Source organism: Miniopterus schreibersii (assembly GCF_964146895.1).
Source record: "Miniopterus schreibersii genome assembly, chromosome: 19".
NCBI lineage: Eukaryota > Metazoa > Chordata > Mammalia > Chiroptera > Miniopteridae > Miniopterus > Miniopterus schreibersii.
This window is the reverse complement of record NC_138119.1, coordinates 30150102-30164927: the sequence shown is the minus strand read 5'-3', so window position 1 is coordinate 30164927 and position 14826 is coordinate 30150102.

Genomic DNA, 14826 nt, shown 5'->3' with positions numbered 1-14826 from the left:
GGAGTGTACAACTGTGCCTTGTGTGGTCCTAGATTCTCTAGGTTAGCAGGGGTCAGGACCCCTTTACATTCTTAAAAGTTGTTAAATTATATCTATCAATATTTATAGTATAAAAAACTGAAAGTGAGAAATTAAAAGTTATCTATTTATGACATTTTAAAGTAATAATTAAAACCCATTACATGTTGACACAAATAACATACTTTTTTAAAGAAATAGCTGTGTTTTCCAAGTGAGGACACATTTAGTGAGAAGAGTGCTATTGTTTGATATTTGTTCCAAATCTCTTTAAATATCTGCTTTAGTAGATGAACTTGTATTTCTTCATCTGCTTCTGCATTCAGTGTGTTGTGATATGTTGTTTTGGTTGAAGTATATAAAGAAAACCCAGCTTCGCATAAATATATAGCTGGAAAAGGGAGGCCTCTCAGGGGTCCTTGGACCACCCTTTGAGAAGTGCTGGCCTGGCTTTAACAAAAATCTGCAGGAGAACAAACATATTATATTTTGAATGTCAAGTGCTCCTCTTTCTGACTTTAGTAATTTGGATGTGCTTTAATGGATCAGAAGCAACGTCTATTAACAACACACACTGTCTCTGAAACTTTCATAAGCTTATCTTAGACACTAAAATAAACTAAAGTGCAGAAATGCCTCAATTCTCATCTATCAAAAAAAAAATCTCCCTGTGAGGATGAGTAGGAGAGTGATCAGAGGAAGGAGGGCGGGGTAGAGCCACAGGGCACCTGGCCTAGATGGCGAGGGAGGAGCCCACTGCCTCACTGCCATCTTCTATATTCAGAGTTTCCAAATAGCTAATGTGGTCCCTCAGCGCAGTAGCTCCCGTGAGCATCACGTGTGTCATGGAAGCTTACGTGCCTCCTCACACGCAGTGTTTGTGGTTTCAAGTCAGAAACCATGGGATTTTGGGGGCTGATATGCAGTGTCCTACCTATGACTGTAAACCCCCTTCTCCAAGGGGCCCCGGGCCCAGCACCAGGTTGTAGGGGCCGTGTGCGGTCAGGTGGCACAGGGCTATTGGAGGGACTCCACTGCAGGCTTATTTTGGGTTTTACCTTTCACTTCCACTTTTAATTTTTCTCTCTATTTCTTTCTCTCTCCTTCAATTCTGAGAGGCAGTTAAAAAACCCTGCTTTCTCTTTGATTAGCCTTGTACTTTCTCAGTTTTCAGAAGAACCTACTAAATAAATTCAGATATTTCCCAGTCCATCTGGCCGGGATTTATCCAGTCAAATTAATACAATTTTCTTCCTCTTCTCTTCTCACCTCATGCAAAATCAAGTGGTATATGCTGTCAGGGGGCTGTTATTGATCTGGCTGACTTAGAAATTACTGGTAAGGTGGGCACCGTTTCAGGAACTGGGCCACACATTTTGTGTTCAAATTAAACCTCGATCCCTGGCTGCCCTTCGGACTGCAGGAGGCTCCCTACAGAATGAGTGGAAACAGAACCTCTTTTCTCCAGAGCTGAACTAAGAACTCCTGAGACCCTAAGATGTTTTAACCTTCGAATATTGTTCAAAATAACACCTCACTAAACTATAAGATAAATTTCAGGAAGTCCAACAAGGCTCAGCTACTTTTGATGAGTATATCAATGCTTTTAAAAATTTTTATATTTTTTTCAAAAAATTGAAAGGTATCTATTTGTGCCCTGGCTTTTGGGTGATCTGGGACTGTTCTGAGTAGTAGTAAGGCCAGAAGCCTCAAGCAGGAGGTTGGACATAAATTGGTATCACGGAGTTGATTGATTTCATGAGAGTGGCTGAGAGCTGTGCCCTGAGGCCTCTCTTTTGTGGCAGACCTCACATACCTCTGACAGCCAAGGCTAGATCTCTGATAGCAAAGCACTCATCTCCCTCATTCTGCCAAAGCTCACCCTTGGCTCCAAGTGTTCAGTTACAGCAAATCACACGATGTGCCCTGCCTTTGGGCTGATCTTTGCCGTAGAATATGGCTGTTAACTGTATGGACCCTGGAGTCAGACTGAACTTGCGGCTCAGCTCTGCCCACACGCCCCCATTGGCGTGACCACTACCTACAACTGGAGGTGATGCCTGGCACATGACAGGCTTCAGGACATCTGCGCTGTGTTGCTAACGCTTTTCCATGGTAACGCTCAGCTGCTGTGCAGCTGGATGTACCTCTTCTTGGACCTGAAGACTCGGAGCAGGACAGGATCTCGACCTCAGTACTCTGAGGACGCTACAGGGGGACAGAGAAGTCAATCTCACAGTCGAAAGAGCTCTGGCCTGGGTGTCCAGGAGAACACTAGCCAGCCCTGGCCCTTCCACTGTGACATCCTGGACACGTTCCTTTCCATCCTTCAGCTTCTCTTTCTGCATCTGTAAGTGGGAGGCTCTACAGAATTGTTTCTCTAAGGTACTTTCCAAATCTAACGTCCTAGACTTTTGTTGTTCCCCTAGCGCCCCTCTCCCCTCCTGGGCAGGAGTTGGCTGGTTCTGATGCATACTTTCCCTCTCTGCCAACTCCGCTGGGTCAGCAGGCCCGTGCCCCGCCGCAGCTGCCAGTTCACAGCCTCTGCCCCGCGCTGGCTGGAAGTGCCATGCTGTAAGAGGAAGCAAACCTTTTCCTCGGGCAGCTTTTGCGTGCGTTCACCTGTATTTCCTCCTTGCAATCCTGGCCCCTCGTGTTCTTGAGGTTGCAGTTTCGTTGTGAGTCAGGCCTGCTGAGAGCAGTGGAAACCCGAGGGCCTCCGCTCAACGCTCAGCCCGGAGGACGTGATGTGGCCTTTTCCTCAAGAGCGCGGCTGGAGGGCGGGCAGGGGCGTGGGAGGGAGGTGATCACCTTACGGAAGTGGATTTCTCACATTGACTGTCTCTGGGAGGAAAGAATATTACTGGAAAGCCCTAGAGATCGCTTCACATCTCGTTCAGAAGGGCCTTCGTGTTCTCAAGAAATTGTATGCACCGTGTGGTAAATGCCTGCGTGGTTGGGATGCCAGTTGCCAGGCAGGCCTGTGCCAGGAGGAAGTGTCCTCGGGGTGGTTGGCTCAGGGCAGGAGTCTCCCCTAATAATTCTCTTGGTGGAGGTGACCCTGGGGTGCTGGGTTCCCAGGGGGAAGCACAATGAGGCCGGTTAGAGTGCCGCTTTAGGCCCGGGCCGCCAGGGGCTCCAGGCTTAGAATAAATGAATGAAGTCCCTGGGCCCCTCCGCTGTATCCCACAAGGAACAGGAGAGAGGGCAGGGACGAGAGGCCAGTGCTGGAAACAGGCGTTTTGACCACTGTGGTGAGACCAGTGTGGGTGCACACTCACCCCATACAGGTGCCAAAGCAGCAGATGCGCAGATCCCATGAAGACAGCCCCGGGGGGCAAGTGGACTGAGAACCCGGGGAACAGAAACACAGATAGTGCAGAAGAGCACACAGGCACCCCCAGCTTAGAAATGCCTGTTTCCTACAGATGCCGGGGGCATCTGTTGCTTCTTTTTTATCCTTCTGAGGTAAGGAGCCCCTTACCTCAAGATCCTGCCTCTGAGAACTCCTTGGTGAGGTAACCAGTAGCTTCCAGAGAGCCACCGAGCTGTGATTCAGCCCCGGAAGGAGCAGTGGGGCAGCAGCAGCCCCCTCGGTGTGCTGACCCCAGAGGCTGAGCTCTGTGGAGGGCTGGTCATGAGCTGAGACAGTGGGAGGGAGAGGAAGCCAAGCTGGGCGGAAGGCAGGGCTTTCAATAGGGGATTTCAGCTGAGGGTGTCCTCAGAGGGGAAGGCAGCAAGGACCTCCCAGAGAGGGGTCTCGAAGAGGGAGTAGCGTGTAATAGACGGTGATCCAAGACAATCTGTCTGTTTTAAATGTTGCCCAAGGCAGGTTCCAGTAGGAGAAAGAAACTCTCTTTGTAAATCTGGTAGACCCCAGCTCCCACAAACCTGAACTGAGCTTGGTGCTATTTATAGTATAACTCAAGACCCCCGCCCCCCCACCCCCCCCAACTCAGCTGTTGAGCATCGACCTAGGATCCAGGAGATCGAGATTCGATTCCCAGTCAGGTCACGTGCCTGGGTTTCGGGCTCGACCCCCAGTCGGGGACGTGCAGGAGGCAGCCGATCAATGACTCTCTCATTGTTTCTATCTCTCCCTCTCTCCCTCTCCCTTCCTCTCTGAAATCAATAAAGATATATTTTTTAAAAAAGTATAGTATAACTCAGTTGCATCGTAGGATAGGAACAAACCAGCATTTATAAAATGAATTTCTATGAAGATATTGTTCCAGGTTCCAAAAAAGTGAATCACAAACGTCTGTGCCTAAGCTGAAGGCTGCTTGCACTGAAGTGTACAAACACGCACCTGGTCAAAGGGGCTGCAAGATTCGGCTGTGTGTTGGAAAGAGGTGGTGATGGGGATGTGGTGCTGGGGAGTGGGAGGGGGAGAATAGGACATCCTTAGCAGGTGTCATGGGCAAAACCGCCTTGTAGCCCTGCCACTGGGATCCAGAGCCCATATCCATCTCCACCAAGGAAACCCTACCCTGTCTGTAAGACGGAAGAAGCATTAACACCCATCTCCTGGTTATGAGCAGAAAAGGGGATTCGATGCTTGTCCCAGCGCCTGGCACGTGGTGAGTACTCAGTGACGATTAGCTGACAATCTCTTGCTTACACTGTGACGACTGTATATACGACGCTACAACTGCCAAGGCCACCACAGTCAGGACAGCTGGCTGTTGATACTACAACAATTTCGCTTTCCCTTCTGAGCCTCCTGAAATGACTTTGAACATCCAAAGGGTGTTCAGTGGAGAAAGGGTGGATATCCCCATGGAGTTCTTCCTGGGGGGTGGGGCAGCAGGGGGCCAATGAGGCAGGGCCCTTGACGAAGGCAGGTGAGCTGGGGAGCAGCGCACAGAAGCTTCTGGTCACTATGACCACAGCCGAAGCTTCTGTTTCATTTCGTGTAAAATCAGAGGGCTGTAGAGTAAACTGGAAGTGGGGAGGAAGAGCTGAGCTGCAGCAGGAGACCACAAGGAGCCAGACCTTGCTCCTGGGAAAGTTGAGGCTGAGGCTGCTGGAGTGGCTGCAGCGGAGACCTAGATCTGCAGAAATGGTGCGAAGGGTGGCTCCCCCCTAGTCTCCAGATTTACAAAGGAAAGCTTCTTTCTCCTACTGGACACAGGACACATGGCCCTGATCTTCTGGCCCTAGCTGAGCTAGGGGCCAGCGGAGGTCCAGCTATAGCTGGTAGTTACTACCATTACCATTCTAAGGACAATACAGTTAATTCTTTATGTGGATTGTTCCCTCAACCCAGGCAGCAGAGAATAGAACACATTCTTTAAACCATTTTAGATTTCTCCAGACCACAGGCTCATCTTCCTAATGCACCAGTTTTACTACTAACCCCTACGGGCACAAAAATTCAATGGCTGCCCAGTGCCTCCAACAGAACCCAGCAATCCGAACGTGGTGTTCTTTCCCACAAATTTTCTGTTTGTACAAAAAACTTTCTGTTTGGTCTCTGGCCAAAATGAGAGCTCTCGCCTGTTGTCAGATGATGCCATCTTCTCTTCCAACTCCTTGCCTCCACTTGCCTTCACTGGCCTGAAATGACCACACCCATCCCCACCCCTTCCATCCAGCAGAATCTTTCAGAGCCATCTCTTTCTTGAGCATTTCTTTACCAACCTGATATCACTGAGTTTTCTGTCTCTGTTTTTAAAAATCCTGCAGTACTTATGACCATACTTGGCTGCACTTGGGGTACACCACCTAGAGCTGTGAAGCATCTTTTTCTGTGTATGTATTTGTGTGTGTGTGTATGCACACACACACTGTGCATGTGTGTATGTGTGTGCTTTGCCCTTGGGGCCTGGACCTGTGCTTCACACATGCCAGGGAGAGAGAGGAGACACCTTTTATTCATGTTGGCTAGCATACGGGTTTAAGATTCTCAAATGGTAGAGACCCAGGTCGAGGAAAAGGAGACCTGTTTTAGTTTTAGTCTTTTCCCTGTGTGATTATGAAGATGTCTTCCAACTTCAGGGAGCCTCAGTTTCCTGTCTCTGTGAAATGGGAGACTCCTCACTTCCTTTTCCTTCCTTGCGGAGGATCATAGAGGCTTGCTAATAGGTTGAAATACTTTAAGGCCACAAAGTAGTTAATGGCATGAAAGAGCTAGCTTCTTTGTGGTCTTTTCCTTGACTCAGGGAGGGAAGCCCTGGTGGCTTTTCCTAGAACCAGTAGCAAGAACAGGATCCTGGCCTTCCTGCTTGCTAGCCATGCCACAGACCACTAAGCCACACCTTTTCCCTGGGCTCTGTTCTTCCCACTGTCTTGTGTGGCGCAGTCAGTCAGATCTCACTTTCCTGTTCCAGACATGGGGATCTGAGTTTTTCAGAAAGCTTCCTTCTAAAATCCCCCTCTGCCTAGTATTCACAGGACCCTGCAGACCTTCCTTCCTGTGACATGTCTGGGAAAGCACACTGGTCTGCACATCACTTATTCATCTCCTCAGTCCGGAGATGGCACTCTTAAGCAATGATCTGCTGTGAGGTGTGTGACTCTGCAGCTCCTCTATGACTAACTGATGCCAGCTGTCTGCTACCACATAGTACTTGCCTTCTATGTGCCATGGACTTGGCATAGTCTGACCCAAGGCTAGAGCCCATGAAACCCTGCTGATGGCCATACCCACTTCCACCTGGCTTAGTCAGTTTTCCTTTACCATTCTGATGTGCCAGGCGCTTTGTTGATATTATCTCACTTTAAGTTTTACAACAACCTCAAGAGTTTATCCAATTATTAATCCTATTTTACAGAAGAGTAAAATGAGGCTCAGGTAACTCACCCTAGATCATAGAGTTATTGGTGGTTTGTGAACCACTAATGCGAACCTAGATTTGACTCCAAAACTTAGACCTTTAAAAAAACTATACATGTAGCTTCTTATAAGAGCAAGGGTTTTCTCAAAGCCACCGTACCTGCGCAATGAACTTCCTTTTCTGGAAACTACAATACGATTTCTCTACATTCCTTCTAAACCTCACTTGCTTCGCACTCTGCCCATTCTCCCAATCTGTTGCTTCAGAAAACATTGCCCATGTACTCACACCCTCTAAAAGCATCTTTCAGGAAGCCTCCGGTTCCATAAGCCTTAGACATCAGAAATGGTCCGGTTTAAATCCAAAGGGCTGTTATCCATGTTTTTTCCTCACTCTAACCCTTACATAGGAGGCTTAAAAAAATTCTAACATTAGAAGCAAAGTAGGAGTCATTTGGTCTAGGTCCTTGCTTATAAGACATGATTAAACAGCCTGGCCGGAGTGGCTCAGTTGGTTGAGCGTTGGACTATGCACCAAGAGGTGGCCAGTTAGATTCCTGGTCAGGGCACATGCCTGGGTTTCAGGTTCCATCCCCCGTAGGCAGTGTGCAGGAGGCAGCTGATCAGTGTTTCTCTCTCTCCCACTCCCTTCCTCTCTCTCTGAAGCCAATAAAAACATATTAAAAAAAAAAAAAGACATGACTAAACAACCAGGGACCAATCATTGTCTCTTGTCTTCCTGAAGCCTTTTAGAAAAGATTCCAGGGTGTAATGATCCTGGTGGTGAGAAAATTGTCTGAAATCCAACAAAAACCTTCGCCTGCTTTATTATAAGCCTGTTGCTAGCTTCATGGAGCACCAGGAGCTCCAGATAACCAAAACCTTCTTCCATTGCCCTGGTAGGTAGGAATTATACAAATACTCTCCATGTGTCCAGGGCGTCAAGGCTTACGAAGTATCCTCACACACAGTGTACCATTCAGTCCTCCCAGCTGCCCTAACAGGTAGGCAAGGCCAGAGTTCTTACTGCAGTTTTACAGATGAAGACACTGAGGCTTAGGGAGGTTAGCTCACAGCCCAGAGTCAGGTAGTAGGGTGCAGAGGGTTAAGACTCCACTCTAAGAATTAGAGCTATTGGAGTGGGGAGGAATTTTGGAGTTTGTTTTCCAGTTTAATTCTCTACCAACCCTCTCTTTTTTATAGATGAGGAAACTGAAGTCTAGAGCTTTTAAAGAACTTGTCTGAGTGGCAGACTAGAAATTAGAATTCTAGTCTCCTGCTAATCAGTTCATTTCTTTACCCAAAGCATCATGCCAAGAGGAACACTGTGGCTTCAATAATTTTTAAAAGGTTAAAAAATGTCATTACACCTGAAACTGATATGATGTTACATGCCAGTTATATCTCAAAAAATAATGTCATAAGGGTGTGGTCCTCCCCACCCCCTTCCTCTCCATGTTCCAGAAGAAAACGCGAGCCCCATGAAATTCCATCGCTGCTAATATTCCGCCCCTTCCTTCCTCTGACTGTGACCTGTCGGGACAGCAGTGGCAGCCCCTCCGTTTCAATGAAACGAAAATACCTGCCACCTCCCAAATAGAAAAAAAAAAAAAGAGGTAAAAAAAAGAAACTCAAGCTTGGTGACCATAGAAGATAAACAACGTCTGTCTCAATATGGCTCATCAGCAGAATTTTCCCCAGAGCCAACGGCCCATGTCAGAGCTGTATTTTCCACTCTGGCTACCGTGATTTGGTTGTGGCACACTTGCTTTCTTTCCTTTCGATGAAGACAGACTCTGACGCAAGTTTAGGGCTCTGGCAGGTGTCTGGGGGTTCACTCTGACCTGTGACACCCCCCGCCCCGATACTGCCAGGCCAGCTGGGCCGAAGCCGTTGGAGGCGCTTGCTGGGAAGGAGCTGCTATCTTCACGGTCCCTTCGCCAGCGCCTGCGGCCTGAAGGCAGGGGCAGGGCTCTGGCTTCCGCGCGGTTTCTCTTAGAACGCGTTCCACGGGGGCTGGGATGATTGGATAGGTGACATTCGGTGTCTTTCCTCATTCCTTTTTGCTAAGTTGCTCTTTCTCATCCTTGAGATACCTGTGGGCTGGGGGCTTTCCCAGGGCTAGTCAGATGTACAGCTCATCTGCTGATGGCCACAGGAATGGTGAACTGTGCCTGTCACATCCACCGATAACCAGAGTCCAATTAAAGGGACACTTCTTTCTTGGGAAGAAGGAGATTGTTTTCTGGGCTGGCCGTAGGACTGGATAGAGGGAACTAATCAAGGAATGTGAGTTGTTCATAGTTAGGGCAACGCTGGGCATATATTCCCAGTGGCCCTGTTGCTGGCTGTGTCCAGGGTGTCCCCAGGTTTTGTCTAGTTCCCTGCATACTGTGCCCAGCCCCATCTCTTCCTGTGTTCCATGCCCAACCCTCCGATGCCCGGCCCTCTCATGCCCTGTCATCACCTCTCTTGGTTTCCAAAGCTTCAGTGTGGTTTCCTTCACCAACAGCTTCACCCTCACCAGGTGCTCACTTTTCCTCCCCCTGAAAAACCCCCATTTTCTTAGAGGTAACTGACCAACTGAACTCTAAAAAATAGGTTATAACTGCATGTTCTTACCCTCCCAGGGAAACACTTTAGTTTTCATTGGTAATATTGCAAATAGGTGTCTAACGTGGAGCGTTGCGCGCCCGCGCGCGCGCGTGTGTGTGTGTGTGTGTGCATTTGATGGCCCTGGACCTTCCCACACTGGTTGGATGTATCATCTTATTTGACCTTCCCATTATGAAAGATTGAATAGTGCCAGTCACGAGCACATGCCCGCTTCTCTGGAATTGCCTCATCCTGGTAATATCTGTGGCTGCTAAGGGATGATTTTGAGATGCCTTCTCTTTATTCTAAGCTTTTGAGGAAACCTGGGAAAGAGCAGAAAAAGTCCACTGTGGAAATAATATGCAAGGAAATCAGTCTCCCACACACTTCCCAACTAAATGTGCTGGGACTTCCGGGACTTCCTGAGCTTCTGGGGCCAGGTCTGAATTTCTTAGACCATCTCCTTCCCCAGTCCCAGCTTGGCTATGGCCTTGGCTCCCTCTTCATCGGGTTTAAGGCCACACTTAGTTAGCAGTGCTGTATGCTCTTGGACAGGGCCCCCCTAGGGAAAACTGGATAATGATGAAAACATGATTGCCCTGGTTGTCCTTTGGGGGTTTGGCACATTCACATTAGGTGGGGTATAGTGAAGCCAAAAAGACCGAAGTTACAACCTCTACCTTATCACTTGCTCTCTCTGTCATCTGGGCCAAATAACCTCTCAGACCCTCAGTACTGAAATCTGTAAAATGGGGGTAACAATATATGTTTAATAAGGTGGTGGCGAAAATTAAAAATGAAAGTGTATGTAAAAATCAAATACAGCTACAATAAATTTTGTGTTGTTTCTAAGTTTAATATTGGAAGACAAAATAATTGGTTTGTAATAAGGGATGGTGTACAAATAAAGCAGCCCAGTTATTGCTTTAAAAATAAAAAATGAAATGCATTTTAATAAACACTGCCTTTATAATTATTCAAAGTGTGTGTTTACATTTTTTTGGGACACCGTATATATTAACATCTATACCCTTCACAACAATGCTAATATAGACCTGTGTAATTGATGTCGCCTGCTCCATTGACCCAGCTTACAGTTGGGGAACTGAGTGTCAAAGAGGCCTGGTGCCCAATCCGAGTGCACGCAGCTTACTTAGTAAGTGTCAGAAGCAGGATTTGAACTTGTGCAGTGTGGCTGCAGAGGCCACGCTCTGTTGCCCCTTGATTGATAGAGTTATGGGGCAGCCAGTAGCACATTAGAAAAACCGTGGGCTTTGGGATCAAAGACAGTTCTGTCCTAATTCCAGCCCTGAAAGCTTCTGCTCGGTGGCCTTGGACAAACGGAACCGTTGAGCCTCTGTTTTTTTCTCCAGTTAATAGTCACAATAATACATGTCATAGGGCTGTGTGACCATGAGCTGAAATGAAGTACTTAAAGCTCACCAGGTGGTGCCCAGCACATAGAAAATACCCCATACACGTTAGTTTTCTGTCCCTCTGTTGGGAAAGGTTTGCATTCTAGTAACAGTGGAATGGAGGACTTTCGGGCTCCACTACAGAGTGGTGTAGAGGGCTGGTGTTGCGGACACGTTCGAGGAGTGCCCGAGCAGGCCACTGCCAGTGACCAGGGCGGTCCTGGAGTCAGATCGTGGCCAGGTCTTCTGCAGGAGATCTTTACAATGCCTGGCACTTCAGTATCTACATCTCAGGTAGAGTTTGCTCTCTGAGGAATTTGGTGGTTTGGGGAGGGGGGGCGGGGTGATGATTTAAAGAATATAGTGTCTGCTTCAGGGGCAGCATGTGAGGCAAGTTCCAGCAGGGGAAAGCCACGAATCAGGCATCATGTAGCAAGACAGGGTTTTCCTTGGCCAGCTTTGCCCAGCACGGTCGGTTCCCTTGAGGGATTCCCCGCTGCACGCCCCAGGGCCACGCTCTGCTAGAATGCCTCCGACTCCGCCATCTGGCCTGACTCATCCCAGCCCCAGATTGTTGGGTGCCACTCAGACCTCCCCCAAGGCGCTGCTTGGAGACTCAAGCAGGACCCGGTGGGCACTCCACTCACCCACCACAAAGCTGGGTGGGAGGTATATCCTCTCACTTCTGAGAATGGCTGGGCCTTCCTCTCGCTCTTCAGCTCAGGCCTGGCACCTCGAGATGAGAAACAAACAAAGGCCGGAAGAATAATTGGAATAATAATTAATGCCGCCCGAATCTCTGACACCGCTGGATTAGTCATAGCCGCAGCCTGGGTGGCTGTGGTGGTAACACTTCGTGGGCCTCCTGAGCAGCTGGTGATGATGAGTTTCAGCCAATCGCCCGGCCGGGAAGGAGCCTTCCTGCCGACGAGGCTGAGAGGCTGAGCCGGGGGGAGCAGAGGGGGGCCGGCTGAGCCAGGTGTGGGCCAGCGCCCTTGGGGTGAAGGTTCATCTCAGTGCACCTGTGTCATGAGGGTGAATCCCCAGGTCAGACAGCATCACTCAGTTTCCCAAAGACACCTACAGGGCTCCTGGGGCTTCTTTCCTGTTAACCCCTTAAATCAGGGGTGGGGTACGTCTGGCCCATGGGCCGTGCAGGGCCCCCCAAATCATTTGGTCTGGCCCTGCCAAGGCAACCACGGGCAGGACTCGAAATTCAATAAATGGAGGAGCTTTTTTTCATAGCTAATTTTTAAGTTGGTCATTTTGTATGGCCCGAGAATGATGTTATAAATATCCAAATGGCCCGCGGCAGAAAAAAGGTTCCCCACCCCTGCCTTGAGTGGTAGGTGGGCAGTGTTCTCCAGCACCTGGACTCCGTGGCCGGCCACTCTGACTCCGTCATCTTTACCGTCAAGCTACTCCCCATTTTCACCACTGCCAGAGATTTCTCATTGGTCACCAAGTCAAGCCTAACTTCCTATAAATGCCTCAGTTTCCCCATATGCAACATGGAACTAAAGATACTACCGCTCTTGTGGGGATGATACAATAAAATAACAGAAAGTGCCTGGCGCAGCCAGTGGCATACCGTAGGCACTCAACAAACGGTGGTTTATTTCACCCCAGCTTCTCTCTAGGGTCTGTCCCATTCTATACTCCTATTTCTGTCCCCTGCTCTCTGGACTGCTCGCCTTGCCTCCCCCACACTCATGGGTTGCCATGCCATTGTGCTCTAGATGCCCCTCCACGAAGCCTCCTCCCACTGCTCCAGCTCTCATTGACTGCCCTTTCCTCAGCCTCTTATATTTTCAGTTTATTGATTGTTGTTTCCCTCTTGGGTCCTCTCTACTTATGGCATGAATGTAGGCTTTGTCTTCCATGTAAACCGTAGTTTCCCAAGTTCAGGAACCAGGTTCATTGATTCTTTTGATTTTCAGTTTCAGCAGGTCCCTAAGTGAGCAATAGGTTCTTTAGAAGAGACCTGGGTTTGGGGGTGGGTGTGTGGCAATGGAAAGTTACCCAAAGTGATGGGGAAACCAGCTGGGGCACTTCTGTTTGGGGATTTCCCTGGAACGTGTTTTATGACCTGTACCAAGCCCCTTACTTTGTTTCTGCCAGTGGCACCCATTTGAATTGGCAAAGGGGCTGTGGGATGGAAAATGTCAGGATCTCAGGGCAAAGGGCAGTGAACGCAACCTTCGGAGCAGGATGAGAGAATCCCCAAACCTGTGCTCTGCAGGTCATACCAGGCCTCCCAAACCCCACCCCATCTCCCTGTGCCTACTGAAGCACTCCTGGCCTTCCTGACCAGGCCTCTCTCTCAGGGGCTCTCTTTTCTCTGTGTAAACACCTGAGACACAGGGGCCAATCTAGATCCAGACACATGGGCCAACTGAATAATTTAAGCCTAGGCAGCTAGGGCTAGCACTGTTAATAATTGGCAGCTAAGGCTAGCATTGTTAGGCTGGCAACAGTGGGCAGTGGGCAGTGGTCTGTTGTTAGAGGGGATGAATGGGTCATCTGAAAGCTGTAGTACCTTTCTAGACCCAGCCCCACCTCCTTGACACACTCTACTTTCTTTATATCCAACTGGGTTTGTTCTGTTATGTACACAGTTGCCTTTTGTTCTGGGGGTGCTTTCCAGGGACCAGTCCTGGATGGTGCTCTGTCAGAGGTGGGCTTTGAGTTTGTTCAGCCCAACTTGATATACCTGGGCTACTCTCAGGTTAGATGCCTCAAAAGCCTGGCTTAACCCTTTTTACTTACCACCTATTTTCTCTCTTACCCAAACCAACTCGCCTTCGAATTCTCCCCCATACCTCAGGATTGTAAAATGTAGCATGCTGGAGCTGGAAGGAGCTGTAAGCACTAGCTAGTTCGCCTTCTTCTTTCTATGGGTGGGGATCTAGACCCAGGGCTTGGGAGTAACATGCTGTGAGCTCACATGACCTCTCCACGTGCATAGCTGTGCACTTAGCTACCCCAGGACTGGAGCTTGCCCTCACTCAATTCCTTACAACCCGTTCTTGTTCTATCAATTGTGTCGGAATCAATGACTCCCTTCTCCTTACTCTTTTTACTACCAGTAGTAAAAACCACCTTCTCCAAGAAGCCTGCTCTGATTAATTCAGTTCAGTCTCCCTCTTTTGTTGAGCTATCTTAATTTTCACTCAGTATTGTTTTTTCCTCCATGAGCTCCTGTACGATTATTTCAGTGTGTTCTTTATTATCTCCATTTGTCTAGCAGCTCCTGAGGGTAGAGTCCATAGGCTTGCTTCCCCATAACTCTAGGAGCCTGCGGAAGCCATTGTCTTCTTCCTCAGCATCCATACCCTTCATCCAGCTCAGGGCTACAGACTCAGGGATGCTCACAGTCCAGGAGGTGGGTAGCATTGCCTGATGGTCCAGGTCACAAAATCTCTGTGCTAGGGTGAGTCTGGGGTAAGGCTTTAAGGAAGAGGAAACTTCCCTGACTCCCACACCCGGGTCAGACTCTAAGGGTCAGGGCTCAACCCCTGAAGTTCAGAGGCCTGTAGCTGAACAGGATGTGAACATCCTTGATTTTTGCATGGTCAAGTTAAGTAACTTGTCTGGTGGGGTCACACTGTGACACATTCATTGCCAAACCTATTCCTTTTGATAAGTCAGTCTTCCTTTGTGCTTTCTTGCTCAACAGGCAGAATTCTCAAATTCTCAGGCAGAATGAGAATCCATGGTGGGGGTAGGAGGGGTAGGGATCATGCTATATGTCCTCCTGGACACATGGAAGTCAGAGGGACCATTTACCTATGGTCACCCATTTCAGCGCCCCCCCCCACCTCAGAAAGTCCAACTATTCTTGCAAATGTCTAAATATTGCAAACTGTAGCTCGATACTGAGCTCCTCACTGTTTTACCTGCCAGTGGGAATAGGTAGGTGTCTATACTTATTTGCCTAAAATATATATGTATATAAGCTTGAAAAATTGTTCCCCAAATTGGAACACCTCAGTTTCTTAATTTTTGTTTCTTGCTTGA